This window comes from Muscardinus avellanarius (genome assembly GCF_963383645.1).
Source record: "Muscardinus avellanarius genome assembly, chromosome: 8".
In the NCBI taxonomy this organism is placed as follows: Eukaryota; Metazoa; Chordata; class Mammalia; order Rodentia; family Gliridae; genus Muscardinus; species Muscardinus avellanarius.
The window spans coordinates 55,856,650-55,875,852 of NC_137794.1; the positions used below are offsets into that span (position 1 = coordinate 55,856,650).

General features: G+C 33.9%; 1 protein-coding gene across 3 annotated transcripts in view; it reads left to right on the forward strand.

The window, feature by feature from the left end:
- Positions 1-19,203, forward strand: part of GRIK2 (glutamate ionotropic receptor kainate type subunit 2) — a gene marked incomplete at both ends in the record, with an annotated part of 700,362 nt that overhangs the window by 81,718 nt on the left and 599,441 nt on the right. The gene's annotated exons all lie outside the window — the stretch shown is intronic.

The window sequence follows — 19,203 nt, forward strand, 5'->3', positions numbered from 1 at the left end:
GTGATTGATCACTAAACAGAAAACACACAGGAAAAAATGAGCAGCAGATGTTGCTTGTTCTCATTTTGCTTTGTTTTATATGTCACAAGCTAAACTCATATGAAATTGTGTAGGAAAATGGGATAGTGCACAGACTCACTACTCTATGGCCAGAGAATCCTGCTGCCCAACCCTGTTAGCTTATCAGTCACATGGCTGATTGTCTAGCCCATTTCATACCTCCCCACGGATTCTTGAGTTAGGGCTTCTAGCACAGATGGTGGTAAGAGTTGATTTAGGGGGAGTGGATGGAGAAAAAGCAGCAAAACTCTCCTCTTTTGGGTTGATGCTACTCCCTCCACATCCACCAAATAATAATAATAATAATAATAATAATAATAATAATAATTTATTATTATTACAATGATAAAGAATAAATAAAAACAAAAGCTTTGGTCATTTGAGAATACGTCAAATGTTGCTATTAGTCTTAACTGCAAAAGTGATTTTTATATTCTTGAGACAAAGACCTTTAAATTTTATTTACAGTTAGAAAGGAAATTACATAATCATCTGAAGACTGAAAGTCGCACTGACTTTATTTCTTAAGCCACATGAAATACTAGATGTTATGCTTGTCTAAGAGGGCTAAAATGGCCAGATTATGGGGGAACTTTTAGTACAAAATGCTTAGTTACTACTGATATTATTTACTTTTAATATAATAAATGCCCTAAAGATTTATCTGGTCAATTAGAACATTTGACATATTATGAGAAGATCAGGCTTGAATATTGCAGTTTGTCTTTTTGCTGCAGATTTTTTCTAGTAATTTAGGATACAGACATTATACCTCTAATATATTAAAATCAATGATGGTCATATTCTAAGATCCTTATATTTTAATACCAGTAGGGTATTGCACATATTGTTCTTATATTTGAGTCCATGAAATAAATTAAGATTTCAAAGGAAAGAAAAAGGTAAGGGGGCCAGTTTTTCTTTGTCCTTTCACCAACCAAATTATATTGCACAAATTGGAGAGTAAATGACTTTTTAAGTAATGTAATGATTAAATAATATACCATAGATACAATGTAAATTGAATCTCACCTGGTGATGTTTATTACTATATCTAAATATATATTTGTAGAAAATATAAAAGATACCTTTTCCACCAGTGGTTTCTTTGCAACTCATGCAGCTGACATATTTTTCTTCTTCCTATGGTCCCATGCAAGCAAACACTTGAGTGCTTCATTACATGGATCATTTGTGCTTCCTACATAACCAGAAGGTGTACCTCTTGTGTCGATCAATTATAGGAGACTTCCCCTGAGGCCTTAGAAAAAGAATTCTTGAAAGAAATTCTTATCTGCTTTCCTGACTCTCCCTCTCTGATGACTGATAACATATCTAAAGGCTAATATGTGTTAGAGGCTGACACATATTGGGGAAGGTGTATTGTGCCCTAGAGATCTGATGCTTTCCCTCACTGACTGGAATTCTATCATCTTCTGTGTCTGGTGAATTTAGAAAAGTCAACTTGGTGAGCAAACGGATCAGTGAATTTATTATTTTTTTAGCGTCACAAAATCTGTATTTGTCAAAGTCCATCAGAATGATGAATAATGTGAAGTGAATATATGTGAAAGGTATTGCGGGGAGAATATAGTTAAAAGGAACTAGTTAGGCTAAGAAAAATTTTCTATATAGACACAAATAAGTTTAAAAATTGTATAAAATTTCAGAAATGAATAAATGATAAAGACCTATTTTTTGTTTTAATGTCTTTCTCTTTCAAGAGAATGTTTCTGGGTTTTGTGTTGTTTCTGTTAGGTTTTGTGTTGCATATTCTTTCCTTTTTCCTTTTTCTTTTTGGTGGTATTAGGAATTTAACGCAGGGGAGTTCTACCTCCTGAGGTACACCCCAGCCAATTTTATTCTTTTGTTTTGAAATTGTCTAGGTAATTGAGAGTCTCCTGAAATTGGTGAGGCTGGCCTCAAACCTGTGATTCTTCTGTCTCTGACTTGCAAGTATTGGGATTACAGGTGCCACTACACCAAGCTCCGTGTTGCACTTTTTGAAGAGTTTAGTGTATACTGAAAATATCCTTTTTATACGCAGCAGGAATGAAGATGGAAATTTCATAAAATCTTTGGTAGTCTTATATTTTATTGGTATATTTGATAGCATATGAAATGTACTCATGACATAAAGTACATACAGATTTGAAATTTAGACCTGAAAAAGATAATATTTATATGAACAAACCAAATATAAAAAGAAGATATGAAAAACTGAAAGTTATTAATACTTAATCAGTTTGGGCTAGATGTATAGCTTAGTGTTAAAGTTCTTACCTAGCATACATGAGAACTTGGGTTTGATCCCCAGGCCTGCATAAAAATAAAACAAAACAAAACCCCAAAGAAACAAAAAAAAAATACAAAAGCCTACCCAAATAAAGTGAAATTTTATAATTCACAGAGTAAAGTAGAATAGTTGAATGTTAAAAGAACATATAAAGTCTGATAACTACAAAGTGAATATATAGAAAAGTCAGGGGCATACCGCATTTGATCTGCTTAATTTAGAAAGATTTTGTGAAAGAATAAAATGGAGACAGGCATGTCAGAAAACAAAATATTACACTTTTCTTTGTTGTTAAGTATTGAAAAATATTAAGAGGATTGCATTCTTTTTCTTTCATATTTCATTTCAAGAATACCACAAGATTAATTTAGAGCATAACTGTTAATGGATTCATCTTCTGTATATTCTTTAGTGCAGATAGAAGTAATGGAGAATAATTGGCTTCTATGTGGTTGTATTGTTGGGAGAGTCAGGTTTTTGTTCCTGTGACTGAAATACCTGACAAGAAGAACTTAGAGGAGGGGCAGTTTATTTTGACTTACAGTTAAGATCTCAGTGCTGAAGTGAGGCAGAACAGCAGGGCAGAAGCCAGCCAGCCAGCCAGCCAGCCAGCCAGCCAGCCAGCCAGCCAGGAGAAGATAAATCCTTCCAGGGTATGTCCCCAGTGACCTGCTTTCTCCAGTGAGGGCTCATCTTCCAATAGTCTATTCAGTTATTAAGGATTAATGCATCAAATAGATTAATCCACAGATGAGGTCAGATGATCTAATCGTCACCTATGAGTTCTACCTCTGAACCCTGCTGATTTGGAACAATTCTTTCAAACTGAGAGTTTGGCTAATGCTTCAGATTCAAACTATAATTACTGTTTTCATCCATCTCCCATAAGAATAATTTGTATATTAGGTAAACATTTTTTCTTTTCTTCACAAGTCTTCTGTTACATTTACTTTTTGTTGTTGTTGATTATGCAACAGAGTGAGGAAATATAAATATTTTCAGTAGAATAAATCAGGTTTTTAAAGAAAGTTAACTGATAGGACCAAAGTATATAGATGCAATATTGTGATAATGAAAGGAAAAAGCTCTCCAGGCATGGTGTCACATGACTAATTCCAGTACTTGAAAGGCTGAGACAAGAGATTCACAGGTCTGAGGCCTGTCTTAGCAACTTAGTGAATTCTTGTTTCAATAAAAGGGGATCTGGGAGTATAGTTTAGAGACAGAAATCCCCAGGGTTCAATCCTAGGTACCATAAATAAAAAGAAGGAAAGAAAAAAGTAAGTAAGGAAGGGGGAGGCTCTAGAGTCTATGAAAACGTGGTTGTATATTGTGTGATCTTAAATTTTTCATCTATAAAGTATAAATGATTTTAGTATCTACTTTATAGAATTGTTGGGTGATGACCCAATGAACTTGGCACATAGAAAGAGCTTACCAATGTTACCTCTGTAGTCATTTTATTGTGGTAGGGGGAAGAAAGGATGAAATTTTAGAATGGTGATCCTTACAGTTTCCCCATGGGGAGGTTTCATAATTTTAAAGCTAATATTGTTGATTATAAATCATTTCTATTTCATCTCATTAAAGATGACCTAGTCACTTCATCTGGTTACTGAGATGGCCAGCTGATAAACACGTACTATTGCATTCACAGTATTCTTACCCAGTGATGCCAAGCCTGGGTTCATAAAGGAATGTTTTCACAATGGTCCAGGAAGACAAGGATGATATCTCAAGTCATCATTTAAGGCACAACATGGCCAACTTAAAAGAACTCATACCATATTCCAGTTTCAAACAATACCTTACCATAATGAAGCAGTAAGCTCTGGATAATTCAAATTTAAAAACTGTCAAGTCTTTAAAATGTTATTTTGTTGCCTGGCGTGGTGGCACACACTTGTAATCCCTGTGCTTGGGAGGCAGAGACAGGAGGATTGCGCTGGTTCGAAGCCAGCAAGGCTGGCTTAAGAGACCTTGCTTCCAAATAAAAAGTATAAAGTAGGTCTGGGAGTGTAGCCTGGAGGTAGAAGGGTTTCCAGGAACCCCAATACCACCAAAAAATAAAAAGTAAAAATAAAAGAAAATGGTATTTTGTGCACTTTGAAACTCTTTATGGTCTAAAGCACACTAAGATTCTATTTAGTTTATGCATATTATACACATATACATACATATATATACACATATATATACATATATACACATATATATACATACACATACATACACACATACATACACACACACACACACACACACATATATATATATATATATATATATATATATATATATATATATATCAAGCTGTATAGAAATAATTTAAAACTAAGTAAGCCAGGCGTGTAATCCCCGCTCTTGGGAGGCTGAGACAGGAAGATCGCGCAGGTTTGAAGCCAGCCTTGGATCATTTAAGAGACCCTGTTTCTAGATAAAATATAAAAAATAGGTCTGGGAGTGTAGCTCAGAGGTAGAAGGCCCCTGGGTTCCATCCCCAGCACCACCAAAAATAAAAAATACTATTTTAAAACTAGAGGTTTGTGAAACTATGTGTTCTTTAGAGGTAATGCATATACTTCTTAAGTTTAAGATATTCCTCAAGAGCATAGAACACCCACTTAATGGGGCAGTTTAGGGTGGTATGACCGTAGCAATAATTAAATATCAGTCATCCATAGACTCTGTGTTGACAGGAGGAGGGTAGTACATTGATACTAGGGAGAAAAGTGACAGGGCTTCATGAGGATGTTGAAAGACACTGAAAAGCAAATGTTTTATATTTCAGAATTTATCAGCTCTGGCCATTCTTTAGAGTGTAGCCCACCAAACCATTTATAAAGTTATATATCTCATCCATTATGATTTTCCTTCCTCTGTAGTTGTTCCTTGACTTGGTGGCTAATGCTAATGATGAAACATGGGACTCGGGGAAGGATCCGAGCACATTGGCTACTTTTCAGTCCATTCCATTGGCAGGATGTGGACCTGGACCATATGGTGAGGCAGGGCACTTGCACTCATTCTAGAGGTTTATTCATGTCTGCCTGCTGCAAGAAATTAGCACTGTTCACACTTGTTTAGCCTTAATAAAAATCTTTTTAGCTGAAGCACAAGGATAAGGTCACCATCTGCTGCAAAGAAATGCCAATATCAAATGAACAACAGGAGGGAGGTGTGTTTCATTTTTCAGGACTTTTAGAAAGAACTTCAAATGGATTAAGAATTAATTGATTCTCATCTTTATCAGTAGAGACCATAATTTATATTCTGAATTGTCAATTGAATTATAATAGCTATAAAATTTATCAGTGTACAGTCTTGCTTTCCCAGAAACAGCACTACAGGTAGCTTTTAAAAATATGAATGTCTGTAAGATCAAACATACTGTCAATGCCAGACACTGTTTGAAACTCAAGCTAAGATGGCTGAGTGAGCACCTTTGAGTTTTCATTAAAGGTCTTAGGTAGATGACATCATGAACTATCTTAACAGAAAAGTAAATGTTAAAATAGGGATATATAATGTTAATAGAAACATTTAATTTACAAATTCATTAATTAGGAAAGTTATTAAATGCAATGTTTAAACTTCAAGTTTTTACATGAGTGGGTTTTTTGAGGCCTTGGAAATTAGGTGCCTTCAAAATCTGGTTCTATTAATACAATTTTAGTGTGAGGCATCGAAAATACTCAAAGAACACTTTGTTGTTAGATCTTTGGATTTTATACATGATTGTAAATGTTTAATTTGTTTAGTATGACCTATAAACATATCACAGCACTGTCAACTGGATAAATTATAGAAATTATTTAAAAGTGTTTTAAATAAAACTAGATGGGTTTTTGTTTTGTTTTGTTTTTGCGGTACTGAGGATGAAACTCAGTAGCATTCTACCTCTGAGCTATACCCTAGCCCCATTTTTTATTCTTTATTTTGAAATGGTCTCACTGAGTTGCAAAGGGCCTCACTAAGTAGCTGAGGCTGGCTGCGAACTGCAATTCTCCTGTTTGAGCCTCCCCAATGCTGGGACTACAAGTGTGTCCCACCATGCCTGGCTTGCTAGATGAGTTTTTAAAAAGTTGTATTATATGAAAAGAATTGAGTTTATTCTAATACTTAGGTTTTTATAAAATATTATTTTATGAGTTGAATTCTGATTCTGATGTTAATGAATATAATACCCATTTTCCCCTATCTACCACCTTTATTCTGTTTGATCATAGATAGCTCTTTGTATGTCAATAATATCAACATTATCATCATAAAATTTTAAATGTATATTGGCAAATAAGCTACAAACTAAGCAGACTTTTATTTTTTATTTTAATTTTCAATTGGTACACAGTATAAAATTCTATTGTGTACTATCTTAGTCAACATTATCACTAATATAATCTAAAAGACTGACCACATGACTTAGAGGATGGGAGATTTATTTGCTTATGATTTTCCTTAGAGATTTTGTGGTTCAGTCCATGTGAGACCAGAGACCATGGATCTCAGCGCATGGTGGCAGAAAGCACAGAGAGGGAGAGTACAGGCTTCTTTTTCACATCATGGAGGCTGCAAGCAAGAAAGAGTGTGAGGGACACGGAGAGTCATATAATCTTCAAGGCCTCATTTGCATGGACCCACCTTCTCCAACCATACCCACCAGTCAAGGTCACCACCCAAGTAAATACTGGAGCTCTTCAGGGGGCATGCCATATCTAACCGTGGAATAGATACACTACATTTCTTTATTCTTTCATAGATTAATGGGGACCTAGGCTGGTTCCATAATTTGATTGTTTTAAATTGTACTGTTGTAAACATGGGTATGCATGTATCCTTATAGTATGCTAATTTTGTTATTGTTATTTTGCCTAAATTACGGAAGTGCAATAGCTGGATCATATGGTGGTTCCAGTTCTAGTCTTTGGAGCAATCACTATGAGCCACAGTAGTTGCGCAAATTTACAATCCCACCAACAGTGTATAAGAATCTTCTTTGCCCCCTGTCTTTGTCAGCATTTATTATTGTTTGTTTTATTGGTAACCTCCATTCTAACTAGAGTAAGATGAAATCTTAGTGTAGTTTTGATTTTCATTTCCTTTATGGCTGTTTGAATGAATTCTTTTGAGAAGTATCTATAAAGTTCATGTGCCCACTTATTATGTTAGTTTTTTTTTAATTTCTTGTATATTCTAGGTATTCATTCTCTGCTGAAAGAATAACTTGCAAAGACTTTTCTCCCATTTTGTAGTTTCTCTCTTTACTCCCTTGGTTCCTTTTCAGCTGACTTTGTTGATGAGGAAATTAGGTATAATAAGACTACGGACAACAAACAGGAAGAATGAGCCAAAAATTGTTAGCTCGTGTTTATTTTAATTTGGTTTAAAAATTTGGTTTTAGACAATTATGCAAATTAGACACTGTGTCTAGACAGGACCTCCATGATGAGAGAGGGAAGCCTTGTGTTCTCCTCCATTATCACTACTTTGACTTCTTTTTTTTCTCTGTAATCTTGTTAGCCATATTTAGCATTTATTCAAACAATATTAGCAATGATCATGGGGGTTCCTATTTCAAAGGTGCTATAAATTATATTTGTTAGATGGTTACATCACATAAGTATTTCTGTCTCAGTGAGCGATGTTTTTTTCTTATACGTTAAGGTGAATATGACTTTCACATGATTGAAAAGCCAGTCCAGTCATTTATCATTATGGCTGTTTCCTATATGTGTTTATCTAGAAGATTTTGTTTTTAAGAGATGAAATAAGCAAGGTATAGTGATGCATATCAGTAATCCCAGTACATGGGAGGCTGAGACAGGCAGATAGATCACAGGTTCAAAACCAGCCTCAAGCAAACTAGTGAGACTGTTTTAAAACAACAAAAACAAAAACAAAAATAGAAAGAGCGAAAACAAAACTACGGTTTCAGTTAAAAAATTGTAGTTTTAAAAATTAATATTAGAATTTTTGAGCATGTAAAAGTTTTTACTGGTGAAATAACGATTTTAAAAAATGTCACCATGTTTTTGTCTACATTTAGCTTTCTTGCTTATTAGAATGATGTTATTAACATCAATATAAAAGTTACTTATTTTATGGGGTAGATGCCACCGATAATTTGTACACACTGATCATTAAATGCGAGTGCATAGATGCCTTTATAATTTTACAACCAGAAAATGAAAAATACTTCATTTTTATGAAAAAAACACAAACATTTTTATGTTTATTGATTATTTAGAGTATTTTATTTAGATAATATTTATAATTGCTTATTTTGAAATTTCTATTTGAAAACATTCCAATTATGAGGGGCAATATTATACTATATTTAGTAAAAGGGTAGGACTTACCAATCCTGATAAATTTATAAAGCAACTTGTATATCAGCAGCAAATTTAAGTTACATTGGCCTTGACCTCACCTACCATGTTCTAGTCAGTTACAATCTCTTCCCAAGGTTTTTGAAAATTGTCAAAGGCACTTTCAAGGTCATTTTGTTAAAGCACTTCTGCTTATTTTGGAGGTCTTCCTGTTAGGCATCACATATACTCAGAGGGGAAACCAAGTCTCTTCATCAATGCTCACAAAATAAGCATGTATACCAATTATTTTCAAGCACAATAAACATTACTTGTTACTTAGAAGAGCAAAGGGAACAAAGAATACCACTATTCAAATACCTCTATTCAAATGAATTTAAGTTGAAACTTAGACAAGTCTCTTCTTAGGTTATCTTTTAGGACTCCAGTGGCCTCCGCTTCCTAAATTTTTGACTTCCCTCTTTACCTTTTCTCTTATTATCCTACCCATGTTTACTTTTGTTGTTGCTGTTGGCAAGAGAAAGACAAATTTCATTTACTTACTACAAAATATATTTCATTTTCCTACTTTCCACAAAGCCTAATTGTTGCTTTGTCTTCTGCCTCTTCCAAAATATTACTTTCTATAGATGGGTAAGACATTTTCCCAGAGGAAATAGAAACTCATTGTCCAGTTGATAATACATCAATTAAAAAATGTTAGCAAGATCTTTCTATGTATTTTGCCTTCTAAAAATTGTACTAAATCCTTAAGACTCTGAAACACCTTCAAGTTGTCAAGTTCATTGGTCCCTAAGTTCTAAGTTTTACTTTAACTTTAGTATTTTTTGTTGTTAGTCTTAGTTAGTCTTAGAAATATCATTAGCTTATTGAAAAAGGTAAATATGTTCTGCGAGGACAAATATTGGCAGAGAACCACAAATTCAACTTTTGAGGTTTAAAAGCAGTAAAAACTCAAGTAATCCATGTAACGTAAGGATAGTGAATCATGAATGGTGTGTTGGCAAACAGGAATAAAAACATGAAAGGAAAATGTGTTTTGGAAATCCCAAAACAAGCTCATCTCTAAAACCAAGGATAATTTTGATGTTAAAATATCTATACTTCTGATTGATTTTACTCTAAAGTTTTTGTAATTAAAAACATTCTCAGTGACATATTGACATTGATTTTCTTTAATGTAACTGAGGAAATTTATTGTTCTGGTCTTTTCTCAGGAGGTCTTCCTGTTAGCCATTACATCTTTAGTTCGGGCTAGAAACGAATAGCATAATTTAAAAATTATCTTTTTTTTTAAATTTCCCAAGTATACACAACCAGAATTATATAAAGAAATGAATGAGATTGCAACTTATAATCTCAAAATAGCTTAATTTTGGAAACCTTTTTTTTTGTTGTTTTTAAACATATATTAACTTTTTGGGCATTTGAAATGAATGCAGAAGGTTGTTCTATTTCAGCTAGGGAAGCTTATTCAAATCTTCATATTTTCTTCAATAATCTTCATATTTGCTGTAAGTAAAATGATAACTATAAATTAACAATTAATTTATTATTAGCCCCCACATAGAAGCATGGAGTGTATCCTTATAGATACAGAGATAATAATGTAGCCATTGGTAAAACTGTTTAGGAAACATTATAATATTATATTTTAAAGTATTTTCTGTTCAAAGTTCATACTTATTGTACCTATTTATTTGTTGGCATATTATGACTATACATACAAGTGGAAATTATTGTGTTATATTAATACCTGTACATAACATAATTTGGTGAATTTCATCCCCAGACCCTCCCCTTTTCTTCACTTCTTTCCCCTCCTTCCACTACCCCACTCCTTGGTCCACTTTTTCTACTTACCTGGTTTCCCTTCCACTTTCACAAGATCCCTGTTTTGGTTCTTTATTTTCTTTGACTTCCACATATAAGAAAAAATATCCATTTCTTGGCATTCTGAGTCTGACTTATTTTACTCACCATGATGTTCTCTGGTTCTATCCATTTTCCAGCAAATGGCAGAATTTTGTTCTTTTTAACTGTATAAAATTCTATTGTGAGCTGGGTATGGTGGCACACACTTGTAATCCCAGTACTTGGGAGGCTTATACAGAAGGATCAGAGGTTTTCAGCAAGCCTCAGCTACTTTGTTAGCTTAGGCTCTCTGCAAAGTAGTGAGACCCTGTTTCCAAATAAAGAATAAAAATGGACTGGGGGTGTAGCTTGGAGGTAGAATGCCCCTGGGTTCAATCCCCAGCACCGCAAAAATAAAAGAAAGGAAGAAAGAAAGAAAGAAAGAAAAAAAAAACCCTCCATAACTTAAATAAGACTATTTTTTTTTTTTTTTGTGGTACTGGGGGTGGAATCCAGGGGCTTTCTACCTCTGGGTTATACTCTCAGCCCTATTTTTTATACTTTATTTTCCAAAGAAACAGGTCTCACTATGTTCTGAGAGCTTCACTAAGTAGCTGAGGCTGGCTTCGAACCTGTGCTATCCTCCTGTCTCAGCCTCCCAAGAGCGGGGATTACAAGCGTGTGCCACCACACCGGGCTTGATAAGACTATTTTTTTAACATGCATGAAAGCATGGTTTTGCTTTTTATCTTAACAAATTGTACAAAGTAGAACCAAGAGTTATTTGGTAATTTTAATAAGCACTTATTTGCACCCAAGGTGTAATTTGTATATATTAGACATTCTATATGAAGAGATTCAAGTAAAATAGTTTGGCAACTGCATTGCAAACAGTGTTAGACTGTCTTTTTATTATGTGTCTTTCAAAAAGATGGTGACAGTTTTTAAATCTCATTTTGCTTCTTTATAGATTTAAAATGGTACAGGGCTTACAATAAGACCTTTCATAATTTATGGAATTCTACTCTCTGAAGCCTGTCTTTAGAATCTTTACTGTGACAGAGGATGTACTGGACTAGGAGCAATGTCATCTCTCATTATGACTTTTACAGTCAAAGAATATTTACTAAATTAGTACTTCCCACTCCTTTGGTATCATCCACAGTGTTTCATAGTGGGTTCAGTAATGCCACTTCTAAGACTCTTGAATCCATGCCAGCCTAGATACTTTTATGAACCACATTACTGCTTGTCCATATATATCTTTTGAAGAGAATGTACTTTATGTGTTAATTATAATTCCCTTTAAAAAGTCTATATAATTGGAAAAAATTCTGTTTCTTCTATTAGTTCCTTATTTCAGTTTTTGTTGGTCGATTTTCCTTTTCTCCACAAGCAAAGTTATTTAAGATAAGAAACTTATATAGACATTTTGCCAACATGTGGCGTAGACTATGATGAGAGATACTGGGCAGCCTATTAGAGTGTTGTGTAGACTTTGTAAGTGTGGGGAAATGTGTCAGCATTGGCCTATAATCTTAGTTGAATTTGTTTATTTTTTATAACTTTGCAGTCAACCTTATTTTAACTTACACTAGATTTTCTGTGAGCCTACTGATTACAGAAGACAAGAAAAAACAGAATGAGAATTTTAGTAGAGTAGATAATAGTCCCAGTTGGTCAGCTCCTTTGATAGCACATATGAATTATTCACCATCCATATTTAATAGCATATGTTATACTCCTTAATACATCTATAACTATCTACTTCCAGAGGGAAAACTATTCTGATGCTCTGGTTTGTTTAGTTTTTCAATGAAAGCTGAGGAGATCATTGAATATTTCTCCCAAGAGCTAATACAGCCTCTGTATTATTAGTTTAGCATATTATATTCCATTGCATTTTCCAAAATGATTTTCTTGGAAGTGTTATCTATTTTTAAAAAATAATTTTAAATAAATATTGCATTGAAAAATTGTTAATTGATTCTTATGTCATATTTCTTTTTTATTACTTTTTTTGTACTGAGGATTGAACCTAGAGGCATTCTACCTACAAGCTATGCCCACAGCCTGAAATTTATTTCTTTCTTTAATTGGAAACAGGGTCTCACTAGGTTTCTGAGAGCTTCTCTACATTGCCAAGGCTGGCTTTGAAGCCATGATCCTCCTGTCTTAGCTTCCCAAGTACTGGGATTACAAGTGTGTGCCACCACTTCTGGTTGTCTTATGCTGGTTATATTTCTATAATATTTAAAATGTATATGTATGTAACCATACACATGTGTATCTATGGGATGTGCTAGGTCAGCCTTTATGTATGAGATGAAGAAGTATCTGTTTAGGCAATGTTAAGATGATATTTAAATAACTGTCTCAAAGGGTAGGGAAAGTATCTTTGATTGTTATTATTATCGGCCACTGGAATTATTTTTGGGCATCAAAGATGTTTGAGGTAAAATATATTTCTTTAACCTAGAAAACATACTATTGTTTTTTCTCAGCAATTCCTGTTTTATCTCGATGCTTATATAGATTATGTGTTTTAGACAAGTATGAAATTATAGGTGCAGAATTTATGAGTTTGAAATGCTTCTTCTATTATTGACAAATAACTTAATCACTAGAAACATTCATCACTTTCATTGGCATTGCTGACAGACAGCAGACTGTGGCTGTCTTAAAGGCATCAGGCTCCAGGAGCATGTCATAATTCAATTGAAACACATTTCTCCCAATAGGAAAACCTAAATATCATCATACCCTTGACTTTGCATAGTGTGATGATGACAACCTTGACTAAACTCACATTTGCTTCAACAAAGGTATGGGCCTAACACCAGGAGGCCAAAGCCTGTATCTTTCTCTAAATTATGCAAAGGAGTTATATATTTAGAACCATACATTGTAAAGGAAATTTAGCAAAGAGAGCATTCAGTTTCTTCATTTTATAGGTGGAAACAGCCATTTTATAGTTGGAATCAGCTAAGTCTGATAGAGATTAAATTATTTTCCCAAGATCAGGAACCTGTTGAGTGGCAGCATGGGCCTAACATGCAAGTATGAGTTACAGCTCAATCCAGTATTCCTTCTCCATTGCATAAGGCTATTGTTATTATTATTATTAGTAGTAGCAACAACAACAATAGTAGTAGTAATAATATTAGTAGTAGTAGCAGTACTGGGGATTGAACCCAGGAGCCTTGTACCTCTGATCTACACCTCCAGCCTTTATTATTTTTTTCCTGAAACATTCTCACTACATTGCTGAGACTACTTGAACTTGAAATCTCCTGTCTCAGCTTCTCAAGTTCTAGGATTACAGGTATGTGCCACCACACAAAGCTGCTTCATTGTTTTATAAACATAGCAAACTGAGGTGAATGATCAATAATTTCCCCCAAATAAAAATATTTTTCTCAAAGTAATCTTGTGTTACTTAAAAAACATCCTCTAAGTCAATAAATACAAATATGCTTACTACATTTTTGGGAAACCTTCTCTGTGATATTTATATAAAGTATGGTAATAACCTTGTTTGTTAGTCATTTGGTTTAGTCATTAATTCCTGAAAGTAATTCTTGTGAAATTTAGAGAAGGATTTGCCCCATAAATATTAGTCAATTAGATTACAATAGTTGGGGAAGTTTTATAGAGATAAGGACAATTATATTGACACACACTTGGATGATAAAACATTAATATAAAATGAAAGTCTTTAATATCAGTATTTGTTTTAGAAAATAACACAGTTACATCTACATTTCTTCATAATAGCCAAAGAGAAGCTATAGTTCTTTTGAATTATGATATGTGATCCAAAGAAATTTTATATTTTCAAGTTATGCTGCCATTTTTCTGGGAGGTGGAAAATGTGATTAACTGGTGTTGTTGTGTTATTTTGTACTTGGTGAAAAGTCCTTACTTTTTCTTTTTTTTAGGAGGTGGCTGGTGGTGTATATATAAAGCATAATGAAATCTATGGGTTTCTTGTTATGCTATTTAGAATTATATGGAATTCAATCTATCAGTCTTTTAGTAATGAAATTGGTATCAGTGTACCTTAATCTTGAATCAAGATTTTTCTTTCTTTGAAAAGCTTCTGCCTTGCCTGGGGGAAACCATGCCCTACTGTTTTTGGTCTCCTTCTGTATATAATTTTTTTTTATTCTTTTTTTTTTTTTGTGGTACTGGGGATTGATCACAGGAGCATTCTACCGCAAGACCACACTCCCATCCATATTTTATTTGCATTTTTTTTTGTGGTACTGGGGTTCCTGGTAGCCCTTCTACCTCCAGGCCATACTCCCAGACCTATTTTATACTTTTTTTTATTTTTTTGGAAACAGGGTCTCTTAAGCCAGCACAGCTGGCTTCAAAGCTGCGCGATCCTCCTGTCTCTGCCTCCCAAGCACCAGGATTACAAGCCTGTGCCACCAGGCAAGGCTTTATTTGTATTTTGAATTAGGGTCTTGTTAGGTTAATGAGAGTCTCACTACTTTCTGAGACTATCCTCAAACCTCTGATCCTCCTGTCTCAGCCTTCCAAGTACTAGGATTACAGGCATGTGCCACCATGTCTGGCTAAAGAATTTTTAAAAAGTAAACTTAGGTAAAATTTTAAAAATCCTGAGCTGAGTGTGGTGGTGCACACCTGTAATTCCAGTACTTGGGAGACAAAGACAGGAGGATGCAGGTTCAAAGCCAGCATCACACAGTAACTTAGACCCTGTTTCAAAATAAAAATAAAATAAAATAAGGCTGGGAGGGGTGTGAGCTCAGAGGTAGAGTACCTCTGGGTTCAATCTCCAGTCCTGGGTGGAAAGAGGGATGATGTGGAAGAAGTGAATGTTCACCAAGAGAACTTTGCAGTTTGAGAGGATGTGGGGAAGGAAGTCTGAGGGTCAGTGGTAACTGACTGCTCCTAAGGGTTTCTTCCTTGTTCCACACCCATAGGATTATCTGTCTTTGGGTCAGTATGCCTGAAACACAACTTTGAAAAGTAGCGGGTGAGGCTGAAAAGAGAGTCAGCAGATTGTGAAAAGCCTTTCTAATTAAGGTTTTTTTCTTTCTGAGGTATAAATGGCAGAAAATCACTAAGGCATTGAAAGAAGGAATTGCTATAAGGAAATGTGTCAGCTGGATGCATTTGTGTGTGGTTTACTTTAAGCGCTGCGGCCACCTTAACCAACTCTGGTGGCAAAGGAAGATCAAATAAAAAAGAAACTCAGAGTCCAACTAAAGATCTATTTACTCTTTCACTGTGCTTTTTTATTGAGTTTAAAAGTGGGCTTCAAAATCTATCCCAGATCTGTTTTCCCATTTCAACAGTAATAAAGCCAAGTGGGGCTCTGTGTGGTAGATAGATGGCAATCAAGAAGAATAGGAGCCTGAATTTATCCTTGAGTGATCTTCCTATTATACTTGCACATAAATATTTGTTGTCGCAATTGTGAGGTATTTTGATTTAGTGATGCCTCTCTCAGTGACCAAAGAATTGAAATAGTACTGAGTTATGAGAAGAATGTAGTTGTAGGGAACAGGATTCAATTTCTAAATGCTATGTACAAATATTTAGTCATGGCATATTTGTCTTTAAAATAGGCTCCCTGGGGTTGGGGATGTGACTCAGTGGTAGAACTCTTTATCTGGCATGAATGAAGCTCTGGGCTCAGTCCCTAGCTTCCCACAAATAAACAAACAAACAAACAACAAACAACAGCAACATACCAGAAATAGACACCCTGCACACTGGGCAGCATTATTTTTCAGGGTAACTATTACTTTTTAACTTAAGCCCTCTACATTTTTCAGGCAGTGCTATAGATCAGGGAGAATTTGAGGAGAATAAAAGCTTGTGCTGTCTCTTTATTTCTACCACACAGATGACGACTTACTTTGCCTTTGTATAGACAGAGTTAGTCCTGTACTGTGATCTGGTAGATTTCTACCCCCGCCACCAAAGTTTAGTAATGTTTAATAATAAATTATATGTAATAAGTAAAATTGGGGTATGCCACTTCAAAAATAGTGTAGTAAATTTAATATTTAGAAATGTTTTTGTTAGAATGGGGTTAAAATACCCCAGACCATTTTTCATATGTACCAGCTGATAAAACCAGAGTGTGTCAGGGAAATAAGTGGTAGTTTAAGACATCACAGATACTGGTCATTCTAGGACAATTTTTCCCCACCTTTGAGCCTTAGTTCTTTATTTAAAAACTGGAGGTAATGATATCAGTCATACATCAACCCCAGCAGTATTATAAAGATAAAATTACCTCATGCATTTAAATGAGAGCTGCAGTTATTTTTCATTGATATGGGAATAACAATGTGTTACAGTCTTTTGACACAACACTACAATGGCCATTTTACAAGAAATGAAATCACCATGATGTAAAATACAAGCTACTAGAAAAATACAACATGACACTTATAGTCACAAACATAATGTGCCTTACATGTAGGAATAATGTTGTTTGCTGTATATGTTTCAGCTCTTCTATTTTTATATATCTTTAATTATTAATAGAAAATAGTTATTACTATGCTATGCTAATTATACTTCAAGGCATTCTAGGTAATGGTGATATACTATTAAATAAATGTTTATATTATTAAATACAAGTTATATTTTATGATGTTTTAGGTGGTAGAAATCTAGCATTAAATTAAAACAAAAATCATATACCATCATAGAGTTTATCTTTTGGTTGAAGAATAGAATTAGAAAAATTATTTTCAGAGTAATTTAGGAAATGACATATTAATGCTGGATAAATATTATTTTATTTCATTAATCAGTAGAAATACACTATCCTTTAAGAGGAAAATCTCTATTTTTACTTAATTACCAAAAGATGTACAACCATTCTAATTTCACTGAAGTTAAAAAATAAAAATTCTATTCCTTTTGATTTTTGGCTAAAAATTTTTTATTCAGATGGTTGGAACCTATAAATGCATGAGTCCTCATCTCTTTCCCAATTTCTATTTAGACTGTATTTGAAAACTGTGTATAAGGAAGCTCTAAATAGATATGAACAAGTCTTAAAATATTTTAGGCATCATTAGTACTTCTAATAATATTTTATAGTGTCTTCTATTCCCCTCATAAGGAATCATCCTGCCCCGTGTTTATTCAAATGATTCTGGCTTGTTTGTTATTGCAGAATGTAGAGTGCTTATGAAAAGCTTTACGTTTTCTCCAGTAGTAGAAGTACATATCATATTTTCTGACCCTCAAAATTAATGAAATTTCTTGACAGGCCACATCAGTAAAATATGTGGAAGAGGTCATGGGTTGTTATTTTAGAAAACTCTTTCATTTCATAATATAAAAATATCTTTAATAAAAGAAGGTAATGTTATAGTGTTGAACTTGTTAAAATTTCTCATGCAAATAGTGGAAATGAATTTGGTAGGAAAAATTTGGTAAGAAATTGCTAAAAGAATTATCACTTTCATTTTGGGGGCTTGTTCCAGTTAATATAATGATGGATGGCTAGTAGGAAGGTTATCTCTGTTAGTTTTTGGTTTAACTGCCTGAGTTCTAATTTTGTATTTGTCATATATGATTTGGAAACCACTTTTCCACCATGGAATCATCCAAAACAAAATTTAGTTCATGTATGTCTATCTATCTATCATCTATTTATCTATCTATCTATCTATCTATCTATCTATCTATCTATCTACATTTATATGTGTGTGTCTATGTATGCTTTATTTTAGGAGTAAATACTATGATAGTTACCCCAGAAAGACACTATTCCCATTAAGTGATTCTGGATAGTGATCCATGAAAAGTGGAAGTGAGATACTTTATCTTCCATGGGAACTCTCTAAGAAAAGCTAAGGAAGTGGCTAAAGGTCCTTTAATTATTTCTTTGTGGAAACACACTCATTTGCAACATAGATAGGGTCCAATTGGCACGTTTCTTACATTAATTTACTCATTTTTTTCTTTGAGAATATGGTTGTATTTTGGAACACATGTTTATTAGTGCATATTAATTATACAGAATAGTGGGTTTCACTGTTGGGTTATTCATACATGCATATGTTATATTTCATCATCCCCCCCCACTAGTCCTCCTTTATCCTCTCCTCCATCCCCTCCCTCATCATTAACAGTTTTTCTTGCAGAGTTTCTTCAAAAGTTTGATTTATAAAAGCAACATTTTTTCAATTATGATACCAATGTTTGATTTTTTTTTGGGTAAATTTGCCAATTTACTCTGTTCTGTAATCAAATTATTGACATCAAATAAGTCTTCTTAGGGTTCTTCAAATGTCCATCTAGGCTTCTCATTCATTACGAACGAGCATGTACTACATTATAAATTTAGCATTCACTATGTATAGGGTATGATTTTAATGATGCCGGGTAAGCCCACATATCGAGCTATACTTCTTTGACAAGTGTGATGAATTATGAAATTTCACGGTTAGCTTGTTCTCCAAAGTTAGGCAAAGAAGTACTTTCTCAATCACTTGATTTAAAACAGGGGTGCTATTAGAACTTTATAAGTTTCGAAAGTATAGTATTTTTTGACTCTGAAAAAAAAAGGATCCTACTCCACCATAACAATGTAGTCATCAGATAAAGGGTAATGTTAAAATAGTCTAATAATTTAAAGGACTACAGTTGCTCTTTGAA